Source organism: Nyctibius grandis, chromosome 2 (assembly GCF_013368605.1).
Source record: "Nyctibius grandis isolate bNycGra1 chromosome 2, bNycGra1.pri, whole genome shotgun sequence".
NCBI classification, from domain to species: domain Eukaryota; kingdom Metazoa; phylum Chordata; class Aves; order Nyctibiiformes; family Nyctibiidae; genus Nyctibius; species Nyctibius grandis.
In genome coordinates, this window is record NC_090659.1 from 32805564 (window position 1) to 32830955 (window position 25392).

At 34.7% G+C, this 25392-nt stretch overlaps 1 protein-coding gene across 1 annotated transcript in view; it reads right to left on the reverse strand.

Annotated features, from left to right (window-relative positions):
• Positions 1–25392, reverse strand: part of IL1RAPL1 (interleukin 1 receptor accessory protein like 1) — a 731815-nt gene that overhangs the window by 687186 nt on the left and 19237 nt on the right. The window lies entirely within an intron of this gene.

Below are 25392 nucleotides of genomic sequence, written 5' to 3' on the forward strand. Positions count from 1 at the left end.
CAAGTCCAGACATTCTTTTTCACCTTATTGAAAATTTGTCCTTCTCCTAAATATCTCTGATAATTTCCTGACACATCACATGCCACATAATAAATACAGTAGAAACAGAAAATAAATTAATATGAGAATATGACAGCATATGCAACAAGACAACATGCATGAAATACATAAGCCTCTTTTTGACAGAAATTGCATTAATAACATGTATAATAAAAAAATCACATTTGTTTGCATATGTATTCAGAGTTTTATCTAACTCACCAATATTCCTTTTAATAATGGCAGTATCTCTGCCAGATAAGTGGTGGCTATGAATACATCATTTATGAAGGGCTTCTTTGCCATAGCAGAATGAATTTCATCTTTTTTAATTGGAATGAAGAACAACAAATTCTACTTATGCCTTCTATTTTTAAATGCCTGTGTTCTCATTTTCTATTACAAACGCAATTTTATCCATTTGTTATAGAGCAGATTTCTTTCACAGTGAAAGAACTGTGGTGCAGTTACTTTGGATAATGTGCATCCTATCCAGCCAGAGTCCTGTGGCTACTTCTTCTTTGACCTTGGGAAGTCACAAATTCTCTGAATAGGGATTTCCAAACAGATATGATTTATGAATAAAAAATTGGCTAATCCCCTCCCCACTAGTTTTCTAATTATTTGCTTTAATGGCAAGCATCTAGTTTATGCAGAAATGTCCAAGCTATTTTTTTTTCCTCAGTATTTCTATTTTAATACATTTCTGTAGAGTTTCAGAGAACCATATATTTGCTGTTTCGTTCTTCTGCTCTGTTTTATATAGGAAGCTTCCTAGGTAATCTACATTTTATCACATCATGAATCCTGGAGATGTATAATTGTCCAATTTGAGGAAAGAAGATGATTGGGTTCAGAGTAAAAGACAGGGAGCATGTACATGATGAATATGGAAGTACAGATCCTATAAACTGCCAAATATCCCCAAGGAACTCTTTTCAAGCTTTGACTGGCATATTCTAGTAGAGGAACATTTAAACACAAATGTGTATATATACACAGATGTACAGATGCGCAGTTCAGCAGAAACTTACATCTCACAAGCTTCACTTAGAAACATGTGAATTTAAAAAAAAAGCTTAGCTGTAGAACAGACCAGAAAACCAATATTCTGTTACATAAAAAATATAATTTTAGATTTTGTTATAAATTGCTAGTAAGAGAAAACAAGAGACAGGTTTGATAGTTTTGTTTTGCTTTGTTTTGAATTTATCCTTCCGTAAAAGGGCTACTATCTACTGCCTCAACCATTTGCCTTTTTTTTTTAATTCTACACTTTCTATTTCAGGACCTTGATCTGTAATCATAAGCTATATGCATACGCATCATATTTAGGGTGCTGCAGGCTTTGCGATATTTTAATACTTGAAATTTTTCTTTTGCTTGCCTCTTTCTAATATAAAAAATGCTCAGTAGGCATTAGTTTTGTATTGTAATTAAACAGTAAGGTGGTTTTTTTTAAGCTTTTTTTCCCTGCAAATAATTCTGCTCCCTGAGAAAGATATTTTTCATATTCATGCTCAATTACATATGAATACATCACCTATTTACCAATTTTTAAACAGGGACACACAAAAACTGGGTAACAATTGTGTCTTAAATTGGTAGTTAATACGTATAAAAACAATGATTCCTTTTTGCAATGAAATTTGCAAGAAAGGGACCAGAGACAGCAGAAGTTCATGTACCTAATATTATTTTCCTTTCCACTAAGTTAAATAGATCTAGTCTTGTGCATGAATATACTTACATACTTCTAACTCATTTATAAGGACCTAAGTTCAAGCATTAATAAACTGGAGGAAATGAGACTAGTAGGAGAGGGCAATGGATTATTCTCTATTCTTTCACTTCTTTCTTCCCTCTTCCACAATAGTACATTTATGCAGCGCTTAATATTGACAAAGACCTTTACATCTTTAATCCTTCCTACAACATTGCTTTTAAGAACGTCTGTATGTTGTATATTTTTGTTTTAAATTCAAAAAGTGCTGAATTTGGACTTTAAATCCATAGAGAAAAGTAATACAGAAATACTTTCCTCAATACTTTACTTCAGAGACCATAGTTCTTAAGCAAAAATATTATCTTTTTTCTTATGTTTCATATATAACAGAAGTTAGCTAAGGGAATCAAAAGTATGCACAAACTAGATTAGAATAATGTTATCTGGATGGTGTCTTAATGATGGGGACATTAAAGACAACGTAGACAACATCTAAAGTTGAAAAGGCTAAAACTGAATACTAGAGTGAATGAGAAGACTGTAGACTTTTACTGAAAATTATGTTAGAGAAACACACTTAAATCATTCATAAATTAGTTAATTGGCAAATCTGTTCTGATTTAAGAATATTGCACAACCACAAAAAACACAAAATGGCTTAGTCCTATGCTCTGTCTTAGAGGCTGCTTAAATGAATAGCATGAAACTCTATCCTGGATATAAAGATGAAAAGGCAAATATTTTTTTCTTTTTTATTAGTTGCCTCAAGATCTTTTATTAAATGGAAAATGTCAAAATTCTTATACCTTCAAGCACTAGCTCTTCCACTATAAAACTACTAGAGTGTATTTCCAGTAGGATTATCTAAGTTCCAAATATTCTATCTGTAGAAATCATTACAGCAGTGTATATATTCTCCATTCCGATCTGTAGAAGTGCATTTTTGAAATGTGTCTTACTCTACTCTCTATCTCCCATCATTTAACCGAAGATGCTAGTATTCAGGTAATGGAAAAGTACAGCGATATTAATCTATTAAGTAACACGTAAAAATACCATCTTACTAAATTATGACAGGTCCTAAGAGGATACTTTATTGTTTCCATACATTTTGAGGTAAAAGTTTTACAAATGGTTTGATATTATCTACGTGTGAGCCACCTTCTCCCTATTTCCAATCCTTGGCCATGTATTCCCATCCATCCCTCATGTTATATTTTGAGTTCTTCTCTCCTGTCAAATTAGTCATCCAATGTGACCCTCTGCATGAACATACAATTGCCAGTGCTGATACCAGAGGTGGCACATGAGGTAGAACCTCCTCTTCCAGTAGCAGCCTAAGATCAACAAAAAAAACCCCAATGTTAGCTGTGGCATCAGGGATAAAGGAATAAGGCAGAAGAAACATTGAATTCTCTAGTGCATTTGTAGAATCTAGCTCAGGGCAGTATGACCAATGGCCATTATAATGTCTTGGCTATACAACAAAATAATGAAGCAATCTAAAAGATTTATTTCCTGCAGAAAAAAAAAATGAAATATGTTCCAGAAAGAACAATTTTTATAAACAACTCTCTTACGTACAAATTATAAACATAAACCTGAACTCTGAAAAGTTTATACACACACACACACACACACACACATATTAAATTACTTATAAAAGTTACACACACACACATATATGCACATATATGCATACACATATATGCAAGTTCCTTATAGAAAAACAATGGTAACTTTCCTATCAACTGTATTCGTTACTTGGAAGCTAATTATAATGTGAACACAATATAATACAGAAAATGTCAGGCTTATCTATATCAACTTTCTCCCAACAAATTTTTTCCTCCAGTATGCTATGTCAAAGGATTAGGCAGAGGCTTACACATTTGCAGTCACTCAAATTTCCCACCTGCATGTGGCTGGCAGATGTGATGCAGGAGCGACAGAAGGCTCTGCTTCTCTGCATGGGCAGCTGGAAGCTGGGCTGGATTTCTCAGGGTATCTCAAATAGTGCTACATTCTCATATTTAGGCACCTGAGTAGAGCCCTAAAAGATTGTTCCATCAGTAACATCAACCGAAAAAAGTTCTCAAATGTATTTAAATAAGAAAGGTCCCAGGGACCTCTTGTTTGTTCACCAGTTGAAATATTCAAACTTAATTTTCTTTACAGAGTACCATTATCCCTAACGTCAACAACACCCATGGGAAAGAGGGAAATTAATTAACAACACATTCTTCTAAAAGATATTTTACCACCACTAATTACTACTAGTTTGAGGTGTCTAAACAGCTTTGAAAAAACGCCTTTAGATTGCCAGATATGCCACAATTCATACAAGCAGCCTAGGAGGAGCAGTCAATCAGCTCCAAGCCTCCCCATATCCCACGCTGGTTCCCAGTTACGGATTCCCTCATTCCACTCCAACATTTAGTGCTGATAAATTGGCACTCTTAACTCACCAGTGCTGATTCTCAGTGGCTGTGCCAATGATTTAGCAATGAGCAAAGGATGATGCCAGGAACACTGGGAAAAGAAAACCTATCCCTAACAATTTCTGTTTTGGTAGGTGGCTGACAATGAAGCTCTTTGTCTACTTTAAGAAGAGGATTTTCTAAGGAGAATATTCTTTCCACTTTTAATATCTGGAGGTTAAAAAATGTCTGAGTCATAAGTGCATTTCAGTTTATCCTTCTCCCTACTTTAGCATTTCTGTGGTTACACATTTCTTCGGTTACTTCATAAGTTTGTTAAATACCTTATTATCCAAATTGTAACTTTTCAATTATTCATTTTCCTTATTAGCAAATGCAAATACACATCTGTATACACAGTGTTTACAGTAGTGTATTATTCAGTCTATGTACTTAAATGCCAACCAATACCAATAATTATGAAGGTACACACATCTTGACAGGAATATTGAATAAAAGAAAACACCAACAGATGATACAGAAGAGGCTATAAACTAGAAAAGCAGAAGAAAGTTTTACAACATTCCATCCTCTTAGCATACTTCCTGGCAGCCTTAGTAATGACTCTACTGATTCTGAAATGCCTTCACCACACTTACATGAGAGTTCTTTCAGCTTCCTGGATTCTCTCTAATCAACCTGAAAGCAGCTTTAAGTACCCTACTGATTCTTAGTTTCAAGACACCTAAATGCTTCTAAAAAAAAAGAAAGCCTCTTGAAACTCAAATACCTATGTGCTTATAGTTGTTACCCTCACAGTAGCATTTCTAGAAGAAAACTATTTGTTTCTTAAAAACATATTTATCCTGAAGTATTCTGCTTATGAGAGTATCATATTAATTTTTAACTTCTCGTACCATGACATAATATTCTAAATTAGGTTGTGAAATGTTGAGAAAATGCCTAACATGTTTAACTAAAGAGTTAGTAAACTGGAAGGTATGAAACTCTCCTATTTTACCTAGAAGTTTTTAATAGTAAGAACACCGTTGGTCATTGTTCTCCTGAACTGGCTCCAACTCCACAGGATTATTTTATGACACTGAGGAGCCCAATAGATGGTATCAGGAACAGGCTATTAAGAAATAATACACTGAAAGTAGAAAAATCTACACAGGATAGAATCTACATTGAGATAAACAAGCTTTTGCATTAAATTATCAAAGTATTATTTCAATATAACTATTGATGGGAGAGAGATGACAATATTTTGAAAACATCTGCTTCAGTGACCTAAGTGTTCTTTTGTACAACTGCAATGCATACATTAAGTTATAACTACATTTAAATACATCTTTGCTGGGTGAGGCTAATGTTTATGATAAAATACCCGCCTATGATTTGTTTGTCTATTTTCTTTCTGAATAGATGTGGCTTCAGGATAAAGTGTATTCACAGTTTTTGTTTAAAATTATGATTGTTCCTGCTCCCTGTGTTACTAAAAAAAAATCTCGCAATGTATATGCTGTCTACTTAGACTGATCAAAAAACTGAGCCTGAAATTCTTGCAAGGCACGTAATAAGCATGGCCATTGTTATTATTTCTCTAGAACACTCAAAAGCATATTTTAATTATAGAATTTTACATATGTTGACCTACAGCAAGAAAGTTCACCTTCATGAATCAACACCAAATAGTTACATGTTAGGGAAAAAAAAAAGTCATCCTATAGAAAAGTAGATGGTACTAGGTACAGGATTCTTAGTGGGAACTCCCAGTACCAGCTGATCTGCTTCACCCAGTAAAGTTTTTACATGATTACTTCCTTTAATTTTATTAGTCAGTGACCATCTGTTTGGTTTTTGTTTGTTTATTTGTTTCAGAAGAAGCATTTGTCTTTTGGTCTCTCTGAGATGACAGGCTCCCTATTCTCCTATTTAGCTCTCCACCTCCTGTCTCAACACTGCTGGCTCCTGCCTGGGGGACTCTATAGCTGTCATCTCAGTGCCGCCTCCTGCCAGGGAAGTGCAGCCTGCTTTAGCACTGACATTTAACAGTGTGAATTAGAGAGCAAAGAAGAGAATGGAAATCAGTCAGCATGGTATTTTGGCAAAGCGTTTAATTCATCCCATCAGCACAAGGAGAAGGAAGAAAGAAAAACAGTTGTGCGTCCATCTTTTCTATGGCTCTGTACACTAAAATGTAGCATTGCTTTGTCTTTGCCAGTACAGTTACACTTCCCAGGGAGGATTCATTTTCTGTTAAATGGTGCTTTATGGAAGCACAGGTATTTTTCATGTGGGAACAGGAATTATGCTGGTACACAACACACTTTTACTTCTGAAAATCCTTCCATACTAAGGCTCTTTCACCATGAAGGAAAACTAAATTACACCACTGTTCAAATTAAACAGCAGTACATCAAATATAGACACTCCATTTAACACAAGAAAACGAAAGGGAGGTAAGAAGTTTATATGTGAACTAAGCATTGAGTTTATTACTAGGACTTACATCAGAGCAAGAAATTTTTACCAGATCATTTGATTATCTTAATTATACTGTCTTTGTAAATGTGCAATTTTATTAACTGAGATACACCATAAATAAAAATGAAGCAATAAATTTTTGCTTTATGTCTTGAAGAAATCTGACAAAACAACCTTCCTTGGCCAAAAAGAATACTCTTGGCTTAGAAAAGAAACCCTGTATACCATGTAATAAACAACTCTCTGGCTCTGGAAAAACTGTTGGAGGCACAGATTACTTCAGCTCTACAACTTCACACAGATTACTTAAAACATCCTCAAACTGATTGTGAATACTTTTAATCCTCCCAGTCTTTGAGTTGAGTTCAGAGTTAGTTCTCTCTTGTTGCCCTAACCAGCATAATCTCCAAGACAGAAAAAGTGACAAATCGAGTTGAGTTTCAAGGAGCCTAAGCATAAGACAAAAAAAAATCAACCAAAAAAAAGACCAATAACAATACGTCCACAAATAACATTAAACTTTACGCATTTGGTACTGAGTTAGACTCAAATTCCCACTCTTCCTTGAAACACTACGACTTTATTCCTCTTCATGGCATTGGCGACCTTCTAGACAGAAATTTTCACAAAACGTGCTGCAAAACATTCACAAGAAACCAAAAGTTTCTGAAGGATAAAACCCTAATTTGTCCCAGGCAACCCTGAACCACCATTGTGAGTACAACAAATGTAGCAGTGAAATCTTTTAGGCACAGTACGCATAACAGGAATTAAAGAATCTTTAGTACAATTTCTTGATGTAAAATCTTTCACCTTGTACAACTTTTGAGCAAGACCACTTTTGCTGAACATAAAGCTTGTAATTTTACCTTCTTTTGTTTAAAAAAAGAACATTACCATTAGGCAGCATATCTTATGCTTTCTGGGTTAGTTAAAACACTATCATAATCTGGGATGTTTAGTTTTACAATAAAAAAGTAATTATTACCTAAGACCCCTATCACAGCACAAACTGAGGACAGAACAAACATCAGTTCTCATTTAGAACAACTATTTGTAGAAGTTAGGTCTGAACAAAATTCAGTCTGTACTCTTTCACAAAAAGCTCTGTTTATTTACTTTGCCCTTTCATGGCCACGTCAGCTATACTCATAGCTTGTTACTTCAAGAAGCTATAATTAAAATAATTCATTATAATCTTTGTGAGCGAAGTAATGCATGTTTCATGAAAAAGAGTACATAGATTAAGCAAGATCAGTTATATTATATAATTTAACTCAAACCAAAATATCACCATATGGCAGATTTAAAAAGTTTTGAGAGCCTCAGAAGTGGAGTATGGAGGACATCCCACAGCTCCAAGCACTGCCAAAAGTGCAATCACGCTGTAGAAAAGGCTCAGTTAAAGGATACTCAATCTACTCTCAGCATTTCTCTCAAAATATGTTTATTTTGAATCTGGGAGAAAAGAACAATCCAGGATTAAACATGAAATATACTAAAACAATGCTCTCTGCTGGAGTAAAAGATAAAGAAATAAAACATTTAGTCCTGCTGAAGAGCATGAGAACAGATGCAAAGGTGACTGATGCAAAAAGCTCAGTATCTTTTGGGAATACTGCAAGTAAATTATTTTCTGTAACTCCTTTTACTTTGGTAGTATACATGTGTATATGATTTTGCTCCAGAAGTCATATTCTGATACAGTCATACTCTGACAGTACATTCAAAACACGTGTATTATAGTGTTTCTGGAACTGCCTCAAGTAATTGCAAAGAAAGCAAATGAAACCCTTCTCTTTGTGACAGATTTGTGAGAGCCTACGGTAAGGTTTATGAACCACCAGTGAATTTTCAGGATGTAAAAACAATGGTTTTCTGCTCCTCAGCTAGGTCAAATCAGTTTAAATGTATTGATTTTAGCATTTCAAAGTATGTTAGCATCATACACTGTTCCCTAGAGCCGTATCCACACCAAGAGAAAATACTAAGGAAGGCATAGTTCTAGAGTATTAACTAAGTACACCTCTCACCAGTAGAGCAGTGCCTTGGTCATAGCTACATGCTTTGGAGATTTTATAAGCTAAAATAATTAGACTAAACTGCAACCCTATATGTATTTTAGAACACATTTTTTTTTCTTATGGATTAACTGATACCACTAAAGAATTTGGTTTTGAGAAGCTGGCAAGTTTATAGTTTTACTTGATTTCACAATGAAAGGAGTTAGTTTGGAGTTGGGAATGTTGCAGGTTGAACAGTATATTGGTTACAATATGTTCTTAAAACAATTAGAAGTAGGGGAGGTTTTTTAGATTTCTTAAGTGACAAATATGAATCCCCTATGGCACTTACAGGAAAAATGTTTTTTTCTTTTAAGAAAAAAGAAAAAAAAAGCAAAGATAAAGACAGAAGTGCTTAAGTAGACTTATTAACAACTCTACAGTAGAACTCAAATCCTCATATCTTCTGAAGTTATAACTTCTTTTTCACATATTCCTCCCACAAGAGTATGCTACCTATCTTACTTTCAAAAACTTTGTGGTTATCAGAGAGGTTTCTGTGGCTCATACATATATTGGGGAAAAGAAGGCATCTGTACTAATGTAGTGAAAAATTTTAAACAATGGAAACACATCCAAGTTCAGTTTAAAGTATTTAAAAAAAGTAACACAAAATACAACTAGAAGGGACCTGAAGTGGCAATCTAACCCTCTTTTATCCAAATCAAGATAAATTTTGGTAATACTAAACAACATGTATAAAATAATAGAACTTCATAAGCTCCATGGAAACATTTATATTCATTAAATCATTCATCATGGCCAAAACACTCAAATATGTGTACATCTTAAGGAAATTATACTTTTGCCTTAGCATTCCTGGGTCTTTAATTGAAGTCTTGAGCCTATAAGTTTTTCCATTTAGCATCTAATGGAATTCAGATCTCATAGAACTCCACATAGTCCAAGGCACTTCAAGAGCATATGGAAAGACAGAAACGAACATTTACTGACAACAGGTGTTTAATAATTGAAGTGACAGCAGTGCAGGTGCCCAAGTCCAACTGTCATATAGTCTGAGCAGAAACTTGACTGAGGAAGTCAAACATCTGGAGAAAAATCTAAGTGAAGCATTCACTGCAAACATGAGAGAGTGTGAAAAACTTCCCAAATTGCCAAAGGCTGCTAAAACCCTACATCCAATGATATACAATACATTGACCTATATATAGACCTCATGAAGTTCAACAAAGGCAAGTGTAGGGTCCTCCACCTAGGGAGGAATAACCCCATGCACCAGTACAGGCTGGGGGTTGACCTGCTGGAAGGCAGCTTTGTGGAGAAAGACGTGAGAGTCCTGGTGGACAACAAGTTCACCATCAGCCAGCAATGTGCCCTTGTGGCCAAGGTGGCCAATGGTATCATGGGGTGCATTAGGAAGAGTGTGGCCAGCAGGTCGAGGGAGGTTATCCTCTCCCTCTACACAGCCCTAGTGAGGCCACACCTGGAGTACTGTGTGCAATTCTGGGACCCCCAGTTCAAGAAAGACAAGGAACTACTGGAGAGAGTCCAGCAGAGGGCTACAAAGATGATCAGAGGACTGGAGCATCTCTCTTATGAGGAGAGGCTGAGAGCGCTGGGTCTGTTTAGTCTGGAGAAGACTGAGGGGGAATCTTATCAATGCTTATAAATACCTTAGGGGTGGGTGTCAAGAGGATGGGGCCAGACTATTCTCAGTGGTGCCTAGCGACAGGACAAGGGGTAATGGGCACAAAGTAAAACATGGGAAGTTCCATCTCAATATGAGGAAAAAATTTATTTTGAGGGTGACAGAGCACTGAAACAGGCTGCCCAGGGAGGTTGTGGAGTCTCCTTCTCTGGAGATATTCAAGACCCACCTGGACACGACCCTGTGCAATGTGCTCTACGGGAACCTGCTTTGGCAGGGGGTTGGGCTAGATGATCTCCAGAGGTCCCTTCCAACCCTAACCATTCTGTGATTCTGTGTATTCAGAAAGCAGTAACATAATGAACTTACTTTCTGCTATTTATACAAGACAACTGCACCAAAAGCTACAGATGTGTCCTCTCATCAAAATAAACAGAACTTAAACTCTTTTTTTGTTTTTTTTTTGTTTTGTGACTATTATTTTTTTACTTGTTAGTGAGGCATTAAAATATCAAGAAAAAGAACACACTTTCCTTGTCCCTCGAGTCATCAGTTCGTTGTTTTTATTTTCCTCAAAGCTCAGCAATTTTAAGAAATAATGCTTTTGTCTTATTTTTTCTTTCCTTTGTTAAAAAACCCAAGCAACTAACTTTTCTGATTACAGAGAAGAGCTTAAAAATCTGAAAAAAATCTGAAAATTCAGAACCGGAGGAAGACAAAACAGTGGTTACAGTTCTAGAAAATACATTCTCCTTACAGAAGTGTGCAACTGAGCACAGAAGTGACTACATGGAATTTTACAGTTTGCACCATAAAAGATTAGTCATAAAAGACTAATCTAATAGTCCCCTTTGGGCTTTAATTTCATAGATTTTATTAAAACAAATCTTTTAACTAAACAATTTCATCCAGTCTCATAGTGACCACTAGGATTTCACACAGTTATCTAGAGAAGGTTATTTTTTGATTATTCCATATAGAGTTTTACTACTGAAAGCAAAGTATCAGTTGAGGACTCTGTTTTCGAAAAACAGGTTTGTCTGAATCCATTTCATCTGCACTACTAGATGAAAAAAAGATAATTTTGATCATCATGCAAGATGATAGCAGTCTAACTAGGAGGAGCAGGCAGGAAAAGATGACACCACAAGAATATTTTTTCCACGTGTGAAAAGAAAAAACAACCACAGTCGTCACTGGGTATATTAATACTTAATGAAATTTTAATTACTGAATCTGACAAACATTGCTTAAGTGAGCTACTTTTAATTAAGCTAGGGAGAAAAGAGAGAGAAGATATGCTAAAATGTTAACGTTATTCAATATTTGTATCAAGAGATTATAGAGTCTGCATTGTAATTACTTCCTTAACTTTATCCTAGCTGCACTTATCAATAAATAAGTCTTTTCAATACTGCTGACAGGAAGATTTAATTAAATGTATGTACAGCAAAAGCATAATATAAAATGTTTTGAAAGACCTTGCCAGTAAATGTAAAGTTGTGTTGTTTTTTTTTTTTTCCAGATTTCAGGGAAATAATGAAGAAAGATGAAGACATCTTCATATCCTTTGATTTTAACAAATGATTGAATAAGCGAATTAGGTCATGCAAGCTCTCTAGACACTACATTGAATCTATTCTTACTACACATTGAATCCTGAAACAGAGGTCTTAAAATCTAAGTAAACAGTCTTTAATTATTAATCACATGTGTAGTCAATTTTGTATTCTAGTAGCAAAGTCTAAAAGGACAGGAAAGGCTAACTTACTACTGCATAGATCTCATGCAAACCAAGATACTTACAGATTGACAAAGTCTGAAAAGTCAGTCTTACCAACCGAACTCTATCATAATGGTAATACTGATTCTGATACTGATTCTTGCAAAGAGACTGTCCAAAGTAAGTGTGAAAAATTGCATTATGTTATCATGTATATAAGATTCAATTTGTAGTAGGATAAACTATGCAAAGCTACTGTGATTCAGTCCTTAAGTATTTCTGGACAAACTTGTTTATCTCCTGAACTGAATGTATTTAAAATTCTGGATTTCAACAAGTATTTGAGCAAGCCGGTCTAGTGGAAAGGTGTCCCTGCCTGTGGCAGGGGGGTTGGAACTAGATGATCTTTAAGGTCCCTTCCAACTGAAACCATTCTATGATTCTATGATTCTGTTGGCTGCAACTTAGTTTATTTATAGACTAGCTCAGGGTATCAGGCCTTATACAGGAATAATTCTCAGACCATGCAGAAATGTATTGGTAGAATGAGAGGCACAATCTTAGACAATACTTGTCCTTCTTAGAGCAAATCTTGCTGAGCTATTCATTTTCCAACAGAGCTAAAATGGATTGTCTTGTTTTCTGGCAGAACAAAGAGCTTTTTACAGTAGTAGGGGTTTGTAGTGCTATACTCCTGAAATATATTCTTTCAGTCTCAGGAGAGGTTATGAGGACCATGTAGCAACACCAAACTGGCTACATATCATTTGAGATGCTGCTAAAGAGGATGTGAACTTTAATTTTGTCAAGAATTATTTTTTTAAATTCCCCCTACCTTCAAGTAACCTAACATTTTAAATTACTCATATACTATTCATTAAGCATAAAAGCATAAAATATTTTAAAACATGACCAAAGACTAACTCTCTATTTTTACTTCCACTGAATATAACTAGAAATATCTGAAATATTTCCACTATCAGAAAATTGTATACTAAGTAATTTGACACAGCAATACTATGGATAACATCCACATAGTAAACATTGTAACTTAAATGAATCTATTTTCTTGAGTATCATCATGAATATTATACTATGCAGCATCAGTGAAAATATTCCATATGATTTGGAAGTGGCCCAGGGTCCTAATGAAAAGAATTCCCTTACCTTCTCCTAACAACTAGAAAACAAACAGAAGTGCCACAAGTAGTTTATACTGTACTTCTTCTCTCTCATAGTAGGTGCTAGGACCCATAAATACCGTCTGGTAGTAGGAGTTCACACTATTGTCCTACTTGTCCTAAAGCTGGAAACAAGCTCATGCCTCACTTCTTTCCATGAAATGACTTCCTGATTACTGGTGCTCATCATTCTCTGAAAACTAGAGTCCTAAAAACTGATATACCTGAATCACTCAGAAACATAGAATTATACAGTATCTCCACTAAGAACACAGACTATAAATATTTTTATTGCAGCACCTCCAACAGTTCCTTAGGAATTTGAGGGTACTTCGGGAAATGTCTGTCTTTGCTATAATTGCATTTTCACTGCACTTTACTGTGAGTGGATAAAAATTCATGCAGCGTGTTAAAAAAAAAAAAAAAAAAGAAGAAGTTATCCTCCACTTAATTTTCCACAGTCTTACCTTATCAGCTTCTTGGAAAGAGCAGGTACACAGCTGTGACATAACCAGGGGAACCAACCTTGTACCCACACTGTGCCCGTGATCAAGGCAAAGGACAGGAGAGGGGGAACATGTGAAATATAAAGAATGCATTCTGTTTCTATTTGCAAATTTTATAAGGAAAGCTGCTATAAATTTTATAATAATCAAAGATTATAATGGTTTTAATGATGACAACTATGGATGGAATTCAGGAATCAGAACAATCCAGATTCCAGTTTTTCCTTGTGATATTTAATTCTTCCCTTAGCTTGAGAGCACCTCCATTTACCAAAAATTAATCTTGAAAACACAATGAATCAAATAAATGAAGCAAATAATTAATTCTGCATTCATGGACTCATATTAATAGTCTGATTTCCTTTTATAGTAAAATAATACTCATGTAAGCCCTTTCTAGACAAAGAAAAGAACAGTTTCTTTAAATGTTTTGCTTTACAATCTGAAAGAGAAGAGAAGCCAGATAACTACTGTATCCTCATTTAGTAACTGTTTTATAACAACTTTGATATAAGACGTACAGTCTGGTGGGGTTTTTTTTACCCTCAGTATTCATGTATGTGCATCACACTTTTTTTTTCACCCATTAAATGTTCTCTACCTTAACTGAAACCCTTCAGAGGCTAACACACATTGAATTATCTTTTTTTTTTTTCCTTTCTTTCTTTTCATAGTCCCTGTCATCTAGTAAAAATCTCTAGTGAAAATTACAGGATGCACTGGTAGCCTCCATTAATTTTGAGTCAGCTGCAAATAACAGAATTGTATACTACAGGGAAAAGGTGAAGCAAATCTATTTTGAAAAGTAAAAAGGGACGTAAGTATTTTAGGCTCTCATATTTGGCAACATAATGCTGTAAGACTTCGGAAGAGCTTTATCTTCCTTATTTTCTCCTTTTCACTACTGAGTAGCAGTATGAGTGAGATCATAGTCAACTTTTTGTTGTGTACTTCAGAAGAGCAGTGCTTTCTTTACCTCCAAGCCTTTATTCAAAATCTCCTCTTGCCCCTTTTAAAGTTAAGAAGCAAATAGCTCTGTCAAAACAAAATGTTTTGTTCTGTGCTCATGCACAGTCAGCACTAAAAGCTCATGCCCTATTCCCAGAGCTATATTATGAGGGTGTAAAAAAGGAAAAATGCAATTCTAAGTGACTGCTGATTTGTGTTTCCTCAGAAAAAAATTATATTAAAAAGATCACAGTTTACCATATCTGGAAGGACAATATTGACAAGAATAAAAAATATCTTCAGAAGTTTGCAAGAGGGAGGAGGCTGAGGTGAGACCTGATAGCTGTCTACAACGACCTGAAAGGAGGTTGTAGCAAGGAGGGTGTTAGTCTCTTCTCCCAGGTAACAAGTGATAGGATGAGAGGAAACAGCCTCAAGTTGTGTCAGAGGAGGTTTAGATTGGATACCAGGAAAAATTTCTTCACTGAAAGGGTTGTCAAGCAGTGGAACACGCTGCCCAGGGAAGTGGTTTTGTCACCATCCCTGGAGGTATTTAAAAGACAAGTTGATGTGGTGCTTAGGGATATGGTTTAGTGGTGGACTTGGTAGTATTAGGTTAATAGTTGAACTCGATGATCTTGAAGGTCCTTTCCAGACAAAATGAAGAAGGTACTGTCAACTACAAAGTATAAATACAACTGAAAAAAAAAAAAAAAACCATCTTGGTGTGCTGTCTTTCAAATCATGCCACAGGTTTTTGAATTGTCCTTCTACAAAAAGTTGTAACTAAAGATTGTTACTCTCTGTTGTTTTTCTTTAAGATATTGAATAACCACTTAAGCTTTCAGAAATCAGGAGTCACTAGTATTGTATAAAACAGAACAAAAAAATAACTATAATAAAGACTACAGAAAAACATGCTCCTCCTTCTATGATACCCAACTGACAAAGACATGTGACTGACAAAGAAGCTGAGAAAAATGTAGACCATGCGTGGGTCCTGGAGTGAGTTATTTCCATTTAAACTACATGAAAAGGAAATTCCCCTGTGATGATAAATTAAATCACCAACCAGTTATCTAGCCAGTTTTCAGCTGAGCGAATGGACTTTATAGTTTTTATTTTACTGCATGCACTGATTTGCCTAAAGATAAGGACATGTCATATACGCTATGGAAAAAATCAGGAAGAAAATGTTTTACAAAAAAAGGGAAGATTTGCTATTTTCAGTGCAGAACCTTTAAATTATGCAAAATTACACTCATGTCTGGCGTTTATTGTGGTGGAATTACCTCAATATAAAAAGCCAGTGTGGGAAAATAGGATCTAGCAGGCCAGAGATGCGTATACTCACGAAAACACATGCAGAAAGAGAAAGGTTGCTTGAATTTAAACTTCTTGAGAGAATAAGTACAAATAAATATATTTTATATAACGTTCTATTTTAAGTCTCTTTCTGCACTTAGGAAAATCATAAAAGGAATTAATTAAGATAGGTAATGGTTTTAGATTTGCTGTATACTTTCGAACAAATACTTTGCTCAACAAGACTGCAGTAGGTCTGTTGTTATTATCTTCTTAATGGATGGGCAACAGTTCCATGGAGGACAAATTACGCTAAATTGTATTTTTTATGGTGTTCTTAAAGTAGTTTCCTAGGCATAAATCTTAGTATCTAAACACACAGTCTGAAAATCAAGTGATTTACCTCCCTCAATTCAGTCTTAGTCTACCATTGTGCACAAGTTTGAGGTGAGAGAAAGAGCCATAATATTCTACCTCATTTTTCTATGCTGTCCTTCAATATCATGACTTGTATTCAGAACAAAAAAATATGTGTATTTATACATTTGTAGAATCCTTTCTATCGGTTTATGAAATGCTAAGGGATGTTTTTGTGAAAGAACAGCAAACCTTCCAGAGTACTTAGGCACCTAAATTCCTGACCAGTTTCCTGACATTCACTGCCATCTACAAAGGAAATTAAGCTCTTCCTGGGAGTTATTCAGTGACTCTGATAATTCACACTGGGTTCCTGCTCTTTAACAATTCTAAGAGGGCAGATCAGCAGATAGATGATTCAAGGTTGCGGCACTTCTTGCCACTCAATTTCCCACAGCACTAGAGGTAAAACTGACAAGTTTCTTCTCTTCTCTCTCTCTTATGGACAATTGGAAAAAGTAGAACTCAAAGCAAGCTCAGAAAAGTTTTTAAAGTGTTTTCAAAGAGTTTGGGGAAGGCTTTTAGGAATTTTCAGTAAATAATCACTGGAGTTAGAACAAATAGTAAAAAGATTTTACTCATTTCAATTTTCATGATCCATCAACAAAAAAAATGTCAATAGTTTCATATTGCAATGGTAACAAAAAATGCAGATACTTTTTTGAGCAGAGATCTTGTTAATAATAGATAAATATGTATCTTGAAAATGTACTCGGTAACAGAGGATCTTTCTCATTAAAAAGATAAAGCTGAAACTACAAGTCCTACTAGCTTCATACTCCACAAATGGCATCTCCAGGTCAGGTATAAGGCTCACACTTAACTGCATTTACTATAATTTTCTGTTTCCTTCCATTTCTCAAACGCTTTCACTTTCACCGAGACAAAGAGCTGAATTCTGCTTTGAAATACGACACTAATTACTGACAAAAGCAAAGACCATACTTCCATCAAAACCTATTCAGCTAAGTCCTGAATTGTCCTCCCACAATTGCTAAGTTTTATATTTGTAGGCAAGGAAGAAAGAAACTCTGATTCTTGAAAAAATGAAATTAATTCTATTATTTTGACATCCAAATTATTAATGTGCCCTTTTCTCAAATACAGTGCTATTTTATTTGTTTTCAGGAATTAACTGTGAAAACAATTATGCTGAAAAAAAAAGAGGAACTGCTTTACTCTTCTCTTCTCCTTAACCACTTTTTTAATTTAATTCTTGAAAGGAAATATTGCTATGACACAATTTTCCATTTATACAAATAGAATAGTGACAAGCTCAACTGTAATGATCTCTTTAAAAGCACTAAAAACCCAGAGATAACAAAGTCTGGACTTTTCCTCAGATTCTTTAAAATTCCACAAAAATTCCTGCTTCACTCAGGTGGATGAGACTGCAACACTTTTCATAGCAGTCCTCAATTAATGAGATCTCAGACTTACTGCAAATAGGGCAACCTGGATTTATTGCAATATTGTTTTTACAGTTATGAAGATTAAATTATTTCTGTTGTCAAAATTAAAACCAGAATTGGCTATCACAGAAAAAAAATTAAATCTGACACACACATTAGTGGATGGCTGAAATAGTACTGGTTGTGTGACTTGCCACATTTCTAAAAGAGGAACTTTGAAATAAAATAAATAACCTTATCATATAATAACCTTAGGAAAAGAAATTAAATGAAAAAATTATTAGAGCAAAACATGTGATTTATTCTACTTGTAAATCTGAATTAGTCTTTGCCTTAAATGAATAACATATAAAGGTGCTGCAGTGTTTCATTTTCTAATTTCTATTAGCTTTGAAAGACTTAAAACAAAGAGTCATTCTATTGTAAAAAAAGTAAGTAGCATCTATTATTTGACTAAAACATGAACAAATAAAGAGCTGAAAATTGTTTTATTTCTAGAGTCATACACTGAGTTCACATTACCTAAATCTGTTGGAAACAAGAAACGTCATATCACCAAAGATTTCTTTCCTTGTATAATAAGAAAGTATTTATTAAAGTATCCTTTGCGGACTTTATTTTTTTCCTAACCACTATGTTGCTTTCAAAAGTAATTCCACTGAACAATTTGTTGTTTGCTATTTGTCTTAAATTTATCCTTGTTAAAAGGATTATGAATAAGTGTGCACATAGATATTCAGAGTTTGATTTAGCAAGAACTCACAGCTTCTAGAAACATATAATAGACACACAGATTAATTTTATCATGAATATAGACAGAAATGACACTGGAGTGCGGCTTTTGTAAATGTTTCTGAATACATAGAAGCTAATATCAAAAGCCATTATTTTAAAAAGTAGTTCAATTAATTTGATGAAACATGTAATCCAGTTCTATTCAGAAAACTACTCTATAAAATCCATTCATATCATTCAGCACAGGAATTACTGATGTTTTATGTGCTACAGAGAGTATACATGAGAAACAGAACCTCTGGAAAAATAAGGTACAGACCCATATAGAGAGTGGATCAAGTATGACTGAATCTGTGCATCATAAGTCAAAGTTGTGCCAGGGATCATGCTGTAAACGATAACACTTGCTGATGATACTAAAACAGCAGTCACACCAGAAAAAAAGAGAGGAGGCAGTAAAACATAGGATGGCTTACACAGCACAGGAAAATAAGCAGCTTATATAAATCATCATAAAGAAATTAATGGAGACTGGAGGAAAAAGGGGAAGAAGGTGAATGCATAGTCAATGCTACAGACAGGTACTGGAAGACAGAAAGAAGGATCTGGGAATAGAAGCAAAATTCGCACTGCTCTGCATAGTGCATAACAGCAGTAAATAAAATAACAATAAAATTCTAGTGTGAGTAAATAGTGAATAATAATATTTAACATATCCCTGCCCGTTCTATTTTAGGATTCTAAGAAAGAGTAGCCAAGTAAAACAGGAAATACTATGTTCCAGTTTTGGCATGTGTGTTTATGTACATTGAAATGAAAATCATAGAAACAAATAGCACAGAAGACAGAAACTAGAGGGTTTTAACTAACTCAAGTTTAAGAAAGGAAATAGGATATTTTAAAGAGATTTTCCAGTTTTTTCTAGAAATCTTGGAAACTAAATTTAGTTACTACAAAATGCTTACAAGAAATCCCAGGGATTACCACTAATTAATAGAAAAATGAGAACACTGGAAGTGCACTGGGGGCCTAGCAGTGTTATATCTGCTGGTTAACAGCGATTTTAAGATACTTTGCATGCATTGTGGAAAAAAAAAGGTGAAAGAAATAGCCTAATAATTCAAGATCTTCTTGCCAAGATACAGGCTAGAACTACACAATGCAAAGTTCTAAAGATACAGAGAAAGGAGCTCCAACCTATACAATCCTGTAACCATAACTAAACCTGTCTATAGCAGAAAAGTTCCTACAGCTACTGTGCTTTTACACCATAAAAGGTCTTCAATGGTTGCACACAGTTATGAAGAACTACATCCAGCCTGGCCCATCTAGAGCGAACTACAGCACACAAACACAGGATAAGTCTTCATGTACCTTTGAAAGCTTGGTATTATGTAGTAGAACTGTGCTTATTTGATTACCTTCAACACCTTCCACTGTGTTTCCACAGGGCACAGGATCAGTCCTCAGTGTTAGGATAAGTTTTTTGATATGCAGCAGATAAACACCTGGAATCGAGCATGGGGGTATCAAAACAATGAAATAATGGTAATTCCAAAATCCCAAAGGATTTAGAGAAGCATCCAAATGGAGAAAAATCAGACACAAGTTAAACTACAACATGAATAGTTGAGTAACCCTCAGACTGTCTGTATTAAAATACACTTTAAAAGTAGCAATAATAAGAAGAAATGTATGTCTATGTTAAAAAAATCTTGTTCTTTCTTTGAAGACCATGTCTTAGACATGCATATTCCATTTCATTATTCTATTTCTTGTATCATTTGCTCCTCTGAATCTCAGACAAACCCTTGAAATGCACTATGGAATGCTTAAATTACACTTGCTTGAACATTATTTGCAAGCCATTCCAATTCATTTAACCCTAAAGATTCAGGTTAGACTTTTTTTTTTTAAACTAAATCACTGGTATCACAGTAATTTCCATTGACTTGTCTTTAGCAGTTACTAAAATACATAATACAACAATTTAGTTTCCTATTAGCTTTGCCTAAACAGACCTTTGTCTGAGGGTCTGACTCACGAGTAATCGACAGAATAACTCTATGAGAGTCTGGAAGACCCTGTTAAATCAGTGCAAATGAGGAGAATCAGCCTACACTAGACTGATCTTTCAGAACAAGTCTCAACTACTTTTCTTTTCAACTCTGAAGCTTTAGGGAAAGCAGAAATCAGAAGATTAAATCTGGCTTCCATTATAGCATAATAAACATGAAAAATGTCCATGTGTTGAAGGAAAAGAAAAAATAGGAAATCAAAAATTGCCGGAAATAAAAGCAGAAATGATTGAAACTTACCTGAGTATATTTGACATACAAGTAATCTGCTTAACTGAAAAACAAAGTGTTCCATTATATTCAGTGAATGTACTTAAGTGAAAGAGTATGCTAATACTGACTGATTCCAGAATATGGAATCAAATACAGCAGCATGTAGAATCAGACATCATATAAAGTAAACTCAATTTTCACAATGTCAACATAGCTAAGGAAGAAAAATTAAACCTAAAGAAATTATAATTCTGTGAATTTTCTTACACTGATTTTGACATCAATGGGAGAAATGTGTACCATGTGCTCTTCAGCATTTGGTTTACAGCATAAGTATTTTTCCAAGAAGACTGAAAGGTTCTTTCCCTGAATTTTTCAGTGTCTAAAAAATTAACTTTGAAGAACAAGGTTAATCTACTGATTAACAGTTAAACCAAGAAACTTCCTGCTTTCTACTGGCTGGTAGCTAATGAATGTCCAATTAACTGTAAAAAATCATCCCTACAGGAATGATTCAGATGAACATTGGTCTTGTGACGAAGCTAAATTGGTTAAATATAAATTTAAAGAATTAAATAAGATTCACAAGAAGTTAGTGGAAATTAACACAGGTTAAACATGCATCATCCTTATTGAAAATAATCTTGTTGCTTTCATTCATATACATGGGGAAGTACACAATCACAGATAGGTGTATTCTTCTGGAATTTTTTTTAAAAAAAAATTGCTTCCAGAATTTGGCATTTTATTACTTTGAGATGTCACTAAAGTTTGTGTTGGGAAAATAAAGTTAAAAACATGCTTCCTTTTCTAAGGGACAGGACTGACTTAAAGGCATCCTATTTCTTCCAAAAGCAGTGAGAGAGGACTGGACAGATACTCCTAGAATACACCAAAATAGACATGATTAGGCAACATAATGCTAAGGATGCAAAAGTGACAGAAATCTGGAGAGACTGTAAACCTATTGGAATTTTATATACAGTAGCACCCTATGAAACTAATTACAGTGCTTGGAAGTAGAGAATTAACTATAAGCATCAATCTTTCCAAAAAAAAGAAAAGATAGTTTTTGCAGAGGTCATTTGTTTTCTATTTCAGATGTAGAATTTAAAAACTGATGTTGATTAAAAGATGTAGCTTTTAAAGACAGTTTTGTAGGTATGTTTACTTCAAAGATAGATGAATTAAGTAATCAAAGAAATGAAAATATTTACTTAATTTCGCAACCTTTTAAAGAAAGCCTGGATTTTAAAAATTTAAAGTCAATTTCTGAGGGTTTGAACAACTGATAGTTAAAATGCGATAATTTCAGAGATTTTGATCTTCTCTTCACTCTGTGCATACTTCATTTAAACAAGTAGGAACGTATGTAGTTATTATATAATTACAGTCCAGGAAAATATTTTAAAATAGTATCATATATTCATAGTAAGCAAACGCTGAGAAATGTAGCTGAACAAAGGCAGACAAATTCATTTAATAGTCAGTTCCTGCCTGGGGAAAAGAAACATGAAGCAATGCGCAATGCAGTCAGGATGTCAGAAGAAAAAACAGTCCTTTTTTGGAACACTGAGATGAAGTATTACATCATATTACTCAGCATAACATCCCCTTCATTAGATCACTCAAGGTTCTTACGTGCAATGAGACAGATGTTAGAGGCTTTAGAAAATGCTAGTAGGGCTCACATTGCTGATGAAAGAGGAAAAATAAGTTTGAATAAACAGCATTGGTTTCTGCTCTGCACATACATCATGGAGGAAATGTGTCTTCTTTGCAGACAATCAGATGGTTATATCAATTGACTAAATATCAGAGGAAGGGAAGGAGGGAGGGAAGTGCCTCAAACCACTCATGGAAGTATATGATACTGGCATCAATGAAGCTTAGATTAGTTATGGGATGTTGGGAAGTCTCTATGGCTAAAGATCCATAGAGGTGTTCTGACTTGTTCCCTTCTGAACAAGGTGCCTCTTGCACGGCTTCTCTTAGCCTTTATAGAATTGAATGTTAGTGTCTAAACTGGTCCTCTGCTCTTGATGGTAAAACCCAAGAGCTTCCAGAAAACCACTATTGCTTAGACCTCAGTCACTTTTCTCTCCATTTCTGAACTTTCTCTGAGGATAAAATTTTGAAAGGTCCCCAGTTTAATATACATGATAGGCACATGCATTATAAAATAGTTCATCACGTTCAGACCTAAAAATAAAATCATTGCCTTTAAGCCAAGTAATCTTTAACTCTTCTCTCAAAAAGTGAAAATGCTTCTTCATGTATGAAGCCTCTCTTACTTAACTATGTTACATTGTTTTTAGTACAACATTGTAAATGAAAATCTGCTACAATACCTGTTTAACTTTTTAAAATTAGAATTGATAAAATTTATCTCTAGACCAAAACCATTTCATATCCTAGCAATACGAATCCTAGCAATAGCACACAAAGAAGTAAGAAAATTCTGAAATATATAAAAAAAACAGTTGAGTGAACAAGATTCTCTTCTTCATGCATTAACTAACTCAATACAGTAACATCTGTTGGTTTTAGGAGAGCTTTTAACATTTCAGTTTCATATCTGCTTTATGTGGACTGTGATACTCAGCAATTTTTTATAAAACTACAAGTTTATGCCCAAATCCATGTTCCAGTCTTTCCTTCCCTGCTCTGTTGACTACAAAGTCTAAACTGACTGCCATCTTTATTTTTAGAAATTCATATAAGTCAATTCTTCAGCTGATGGTAATTGACAGGATCTCTACCATATGAGCTCCCATGTCAGAAAACGATCAAAAATAGTTGTGAGGCACGTTCTATCTGAGATATTTAAACTGAGAAGCACCTAACTCCAAAATGTTATGTAACACGTAAATTTTAATATTTAAATTTTGTCTCAAAGTGTTTTGTAGAACCTTCCTTCAGCTGAAGGGTGTTTGCTTAACTCCATCCCTTCATAATGTAACACTGCATCGTCATGACTTTGAATTATGGTACACTTATAAAAGTCAAACATCAGAGAAGAAAATTACTCCTCCCTGTGATCATAATAAAAATTTAACAGTGGAGCCAAATTTTATGGGATTGCAAATAATGTGACTATTAATTCAATACAATGGTTTTGTAAAAATGCTAAACATACCATGCATACCGCCTGACTGCAACCCTGCCAGTCCCCTCCACCACAAATTGAACAGATTATTCCATTGTGTTATTTTGGATCTACTAACATATTTCAGACTAGAAGGCACAAATATACACTACACTGAATAGAAGAAATAAATATGATGCCATATAATAGAATCTCTCCTAGAACCATAACCATACAGGAAATGTTTTACTACTTTAGAAAAAGTTCTCAGTCAGTGTATCAGGGATGTGCGGCGCGACACAGTAAAATAAATTAAAAGGTATACAGCCATGCACAGAGAAACAAAGAAACAGAAAAATAATCTCTGATGGTCAAAAGGAGAATTTCAGAAGTCAAATACTGACTTGGGACATTTGATGTCTAAACCAACATTTTGTTTTTAGAGCAGTGAGTTGGACTCAGTCCATAGCTCCATTGCTTTAAATCTAGATGTGCTGTTTTGCAAACACTGAAGGAAACCTAGCCCCTCCCTGAAGATTAGAAACTGTCTTTAAAACATTAAGTAAACGCATGAAAAGTGCAGAAGTTGAACACTCACCCATAATCTAGTTGAACTGCAGGCAAAACTAATTTAACATCACCACTTTATTATTTGTCATTTTTTGATAAGCACTTACAAATGTCAAAACACAATAGAGCTCCTACAGGAAAGAGATGAAAATTGAAGGGCTCAGTTGTTACTGAACAAGGCACTTTCTGTAATGCAGTGCAACATCTCCCCTCATTCTTTGTTCAGTCTGTCGAAAACTTGGATCAGGGAGCATTTCCTGGCCAGAGAATTGAAGCTACACAGATAGGAAGAGATGGTAGAGGAGAAACTGGAAACTGTGCTAGTAAAATTAGGCCAGCAGCAAATTACTACCCTCCTTGCACAGACCAAGAATGACACAGAAGCTGTGACTCAGATATGTGTCCGAATTTTGATGTCTCCAGGGTATCTCATGAAATAATGCAGTTCAACTATTGCACTTTCTGTGCTTAATAAAGGCAATAGAATGCTAGAATCAATTTTTGGGAGACAGTATATAGAAGTTCAGCCTATTTTAAAATATATCGATGAACCCTAAGGGCTATAATTGATGAGTAATTTGCCATTTTGTTTCTTCTTCTGAAGTAAAAGAATAAAGTGGCATACAATTCCCTGGAAATCTACTGAGTTTCTTGAAACTGAAAAGATTTACAAAATCATAGAATCGTTTTGGTTGGAAAAGACCTTTAAGACCATCAAGTCCAACCATTAACCTAGCACTGCCAAGTCCACCACTAAACCATGTCCCTAAGCATGACGTCTACACATAATTTGCATCTGTTGTGAACCTATTCTAAAGGTTTTTTGAGGAATTTGATTGTCAAAAGCAGTTTTTACCCCTTAAAACAAA